This window comes from Tachypleus tridentatus, chromosome 3 (assembly GCF_004210375.1).
Source record: "Tachypleus tridentatus isolate NWPU-2018 chromosome 3, ASM421037v1, whole genome shotgun sequence".
Classification (NCBI taxonomy): Eukaryota; Metazoa; Arthropoda; class Merostomata; order Xiphosura; family Limulidae; genus Tachypleus; species Tachypleus tridentatus.
The window spans coordinates 63,130,738-63,136,737 of NC_134827.1; the positions used below are offsets into that span (position 1 = coordinate 63,130,738).

The window sequence follows — 6,000 nt, forward strand, 5'->3', positions numbered from 1 at the left end:
TATGCGGTGTTACATGACACGACAAAAAGACTCTTTGTTGTTGTTTTTAAACATGATTTACGCTAAGCAAGCTACTCACCCTTTTGTTAGTTTTATGAACTGTATACACATTCGTTAAAATAAAATAAAACAAACCAACATAAAAGTGAAGAATAAATGTAATCGAAAACTTACAAAATGCAGTATTTTGTTCCTCTTGCGCATAATAACGAATTAGGCTTAGCATGGTCTGAAAATTAGGACACTTGACGTTTTGCAAAATAATTAAAATCGAATAAACAAGTAATAAATTAGACAAGTAGTTTAATTAGCACTAGAAACACTTACAAATAACACTGCTTAAATTTCCAAATTTCTTAAGCTCTTTAGGAAGCCAGTAATCAGTTTTAAAGTTGGGCCTAGTTTTGTCAATATGACAAAGGCGTTTCTTTAAAATCGGTACAGGCAGGTAAGTTTCGATCTCTTGTAAATAGTAAAAACATTTGTCTAATTAAACGTAAAATAGTTGTCATTAATTTTTTTATTACAAAAAACTTTCACACTGCATATTCTCTTTAATGTGTGTTTGTTTGTTTATACCAAAGCCACATCGGGCTATTTACTGAGTCCACCGAGGGGAATAAAACTCCGTATTTTAGCGTTATAAATTCGTAGACTCACCGCTACATTCTCTTTAATATTGATAAAATCTAAAGTATGGGATAAAAACACGTAAAAAACGACTTAAAAGAAGGCGAGCTTTTTAAGTTTTCTTTCTTATAACAATACCACATCAGGCTAACTGCAGTGTCCACATAGGGGAATCGAATCCCCTGATTTTAACGTTGAAAATCCGATGACTTACCGCTGTCCCACCGGGAGACTGGGTGAAAGGACACATTTTATCGCTCCTAAATAAGAATGTGACTATAACTTGTCACGATCCATGCAATCATTATAAGCCTTAAACCTACCCTGATAACTTTACTAACTTACAACACTAACATGCAGGGTTCGATTCCCATGATGGACAGCAGATAGCACAACAAAAACACAGCAAAAGAAACGGGACGTACTTTACTACTTCTTAATAAGGTCACGAGCCTGACGCACACAACAAAGCGATGTTCTACCAATTTCTAACGTAAAGAAATGATTTATTATTTTCTAAACAGAATCATACTCTCGTCCTCAAGCGAGTTTAGATCGCAGTTTTCAATTTTCTCGTTACTGAACCAGTCAACAAGACGCAGACAATACAATCTTTGTAATTTAAGCTACACAATGGGCCATCTGTGCTATGCCCGCCACGGGTATCGAAACCAATCTAAGAGAACCTTGAGTCAGGTTATATCTCCTCAGTAATTTTTTTACCCATAAACTCGAATTGTTTCAAAATCTTCTACACTGGAAAGAAATAATTAAAAACCGTAAGCTGATAGACCGAAACCATATTTTATTGGCTGGGTGAGAGAGTCTGTAATACTAATTCAATCAGATACTAATAACAACTTTATTACTTATATTATATTGTTAGAAATTTGAATATGTGGCAAAAAGCAAATAAACCCTCATTTTTACCATATTTATTCATGATTCACATGAAGCCTTAAACGTACCCCCCGGAAAGTTTACGGACTTAAGACGCTAAAATCTTGGGCTTGATTCCCGTGGAAGACGTAGCAGATAGCTTAAAATCGCATCTAAGATAAAAAGAAAATTGTGAGTAGGCTTAGGTTAATAATTATAAACAAACGAATTTCAACTTTTCATTTATCTTCAAACTGTTTTCAAAGATTTTGTTTTTCTGATTTGTCGTTTTGGAACCATTTAAAATATATATATATGTTTTCCCCTTACCGTTCACTTAGGATACGTTGCCAGCCATCCATTCTATCGGTCCAGGATCTAAAGCACAGCTCGTCTCACCGTTTCGCGTAATAAAATGACTGCGTATAAACCCAATGTTTCAATGATTCCTGACCTCATTTTGATATTCGATTTCTTGAATAAAAAATTCCTACTCAACTAAAAAACGATTTATGAACGACTGTGATTGGCTGGAAATATTCTCTACGCTACAAATAGTCATTAACATTTCATTTCCTGACGCATAGATTTCCGAATCTCTGAGAGAACTCCGTTCTCATTGGAGAAGAAGAGATTCGCATACGAAGTGCCCTGTCAATCTGGACTCAAGTCAAATGCAAATTCCGCCGATAGTGTCGCTCTTATTTAAGCTGTGACACCCTGTGATGGCTGCGCACCAAACAACTTGGAGTCAACCAATAACTTGTTCCTGGGTATAAAAGCCTTAACACGCCCATTCGGCCGACGACTGAGAGAATAACTCTTAAAACTTGGTATTAAAATATATTCAGAAACGCTAACCCTAGTATAAGTAAACAAGGTTTGAACTAAGTCCTCTGTGATATAAATTGAACATCCGAGAATTGTATTAAAATATATTTAAAAACGCTAACCCTAGTATAAGTAAACAAGGTTTGAACTAAGTCCTCTGTGATATAAATTGAACATCCGAGAATTGTATTAAAATATATTTAAAAACGCTAACCCTAGTATAAGTAAACAAGGTTTGAACTAAGTCCTCTGTGATATAAATTGAACATCCGAGAATTGTATTAAAATATATTTAAAAACGCTAACCCTAGTATAAGTAAACAAGGTTTGAACTAAGTCCTCTGTGATATAAATTGAACATCCGAGAATTGTATTAAAATATATTTAAAAACGCTAACCCTAGTATAAGTAAACAAGGTTTGAACTAAGTCCTCTGTGATATAAATTGAACATCCGAGAATTGTATTAAAATATATTTAAAAACGCTAACCCTAGTATAAGTAAACAAGGTCTGAACTAAGTCCTCTATGATGTAAATTGAACATCCGAGAATTGTATTAAAATATATTTAAAAACGCTAACCCTAGTATAAGTAAACAAGGTCTGAACTAAGTCCTCTGTGATATAAATTGAACATCCGAGAATTGTATTAAAATATATTTAAAAACGCTAACCCTAGTATAAGTAAACAAGGTCTGAACTAAGTCCTCTGTGATATAAATTGAACATCCGAGAATTGTATTAAAATATATTTAAAAACGCTAACCCTAGTATAAGTAAACAAGGTTTGAACTAAGTCCTCTGTGATATAAATTGAACATCCGAGAATTGTATTAAAATATATTTAAAAACGCTAACCCTAGTATAAGTAAACAAGGTCTGAACTAAGTCCTCTATCATATAAATTGAACATCTAAGAATTGTATTAAAATGTATTCAAAAACGCTAACCCTAGTATAAGTAAACAAGGTATGAACTGAGTCCTCTATGATATAAATTGAACATCTGACAGAGATACACACTTTTAATACTATTAATTTATTAATACTCAATGTATTGTAAAGGTCTGTAACACTTTTTACGCGGTACTCTATGTATTACGTATACGCAGATATGGACAATTTTTTAATTTCGTACTAATATACCTTACATATTGTCACAGATATTCTTAAGAAGACTATACACATTAATTTAAATGTAACAACACGTAACATTTCTGAAATAAATCTGGTAGCTAGCTAAAAACTAGTCTTAAAGCTAAAAGACTTATTCGAGGTTTGATTTGCTTGTTGGCGGTTCGACCCATATTATAAATATTTCTCAAATATAAATTTTACAAGAGTTTTTAGCGAGGTTGTAAACAGTTATTTGACTATTAAAGAAAAACAGTGCACCGTAAATTATCGCTTGAATTTCTATTTTAAAAAATTAAAATAAACGTTTCAATATTTAACGTAATTTAATAATATATATGCACAATGTACCACTAATACTGAGCCAACAACTGACAACAACGTAAACTAAACGCACGCGGTTTTCCTAGTTTCAAGTTTCCATTTAGTCCTCAGGTTGTTCTTTGACCAACCAGTTCGGTGTTAGTCAAAGAAAATGAGGTAATTCAACTGCATTACATCCAATGGTCAGATGCGATATAAAAAAAAAAATGAAAGAGAGATGAAAAAAAACAACACTTGACGTCGACTTTGGTTGATACCTACACCATCAAACCCCAGTTCGCTGTTAGCCTAGCGAGCTGTAAGACTACGACTATGGGAAGCCCATCATATTGCGTTTCCGGCAAGTGAACGAGTCGTTTACGGCGTACATTATGTTTCACAACCGCACTTTTCACCCACTACATGCCGGTCTTATCAACGAAACTATAAAAAAATTCTTCTAAAATGTTTTATAGTTTAACATTATTTTGTTTAACGGGCAAAAACGGACTTTTTTTTTTTCGGTGCCGTTACGTTTCAGAGGATCTGTGAGTCTAAAAGTCAACAACAATAAAAGGAAATACGCTTGTCCCTCACGGGCCCGAGGGGCTACTGAGGAAAATCGCAGTTTTTCTCGATAAACGAACGCATAAAAAAACTACAATGAAAGTCGTGAAGTTCGCCCCTCGTCAGGAAGTGGGAATATAAGCGGTGAGATGTCGCTTATATAGGATACATAAGAGTTAACTTATACTTGGTATAAACAGTAAACCAATAAAGAAACATTTAGTATACATAAGAGTTAACTTATACTTGGTATAAACAGTAAACCAATAAAGAAACATTTAGTATATGAAATATGTAAACATAAGAGTTAACTTATACTTGGTATAAACAGTAAACCAATAAAGAAACATTTAGTATATGAAATATGTAAACATAAGAGTTAACTTATACTTGGTATAAACAGTAAACCAATAAAGAAACATTTAGTATACATAAGAGTTAACTTATACTTGGTATAAACAGTAAACCAATAAAGAAACATTTAGTATACATAAGAGTTAACTTATACTTGGTATAAACAGTAAACCAATAAAGAAACATTTAGTATGTGAAATATGTAAACATAGATTATAAAGAATTAAAATTATGGATGTGAGAAAAATCTGTGCGAAACTCGAAGAAGGAAACCTAGTTCGATTATAACACTTTCAAAGTAGGTCAAAAATTTCGAAAGACTCGCGATACGTCTTATTTTCCTATTATTTTCACGTGTACAGAAAGAGCATTTTAAATACCAACTAACCCAATTTCAGCCATAACAGTTGATGAGAAAGTAAGATAAAATACGAATATTAGTATTTAATATGACCGTAGATTTCGTCGGGTCATACCCAGGGGCCCATTCTTAAGAAATTTATGTCTCGTCTCATATCTCAGAAGGCTCACACACAAACCACCTTTAATTATTTATACATGCTGGGCAGAGCAGAGACAGACAAATTTGCAGCTTTGTGTTTAGTAACGAACAAACAATTATTCGCAGAGAGTTAAACGTAAACAAGAAGGTTTGCTGTGTTTCAAACAGACATATACCCAAGTTTGGTCAGTTGTTCATAAATGTTTATCTAGAAACGTTCGTGCGTAGACAAACGATGGTACGTTTAAACAGTAGAACGGCCAAGCGTGTTAAGGCGTGCGACTCGTAATCTGAGGGTCGCTGGTTCGCATCCCCGTCGCGCCAAACATGTTCGCCCTTTCAGCCGTGGGGGCGTTATAATGTTACGGTCAATCCCACTATTCGTTGGTAAAAGAGTAGCCCAAGAGTTGGCGGTGGGTGGTGATGACTAGCTGCCTTCCCTCTAGTCTTACACTGCTAAATTAGGGACGGCTAGCACGTAATAGCCCTCAAGTATTTGTTGCAACGTTTCGGTTACGTTTAAGCTTTTGCTTGTTTCGGTGGTTTTGTTCAAATATCAAGACATCGCAACTTAAAACCAACCCATCAGAATAATTAAAATTAGCCATCTTTATATCGTTTTTTTCTTTGCAAACTTTCTTTTACCAATATAGCTTTCTTAAAGAAGACTTGTTATGGGTGTCTATTTGGAACACAGGTGATTGATATTTTACCTAAAAATCAGCTCGTATTACAAAATAAATTGCATTACAATTTTGTCCCGATGTCAGATTTTTTATTGCCCTTTTTTCATAAATGTAT

General features: G+C 33.9%; 1 protein-coding gene across 1 annotated transcript in view; it reads right to left on the minus strand.

The window, feature by feature from the left end:
• The window catches only part of LOC143246979 (zinc finger homeobox protein 3-like), a 211,599-nt gene extending 209,625 nt beyond the window's left edge, over positions 1 to 1,974 (minus strand). Inside the window, exon 1 of the mRNA XM_076494259.1 lies at positions 1,840 to 1,974. The gene's annotated coding sequence lies outside the window, so the exon portion shown is untranslated. The remainder of the gene's footprint in view (positions 1 to 1,839) is intronic.
• Positions 1,975 to 6,000: the final 4,026 nt, after the last annotated feature.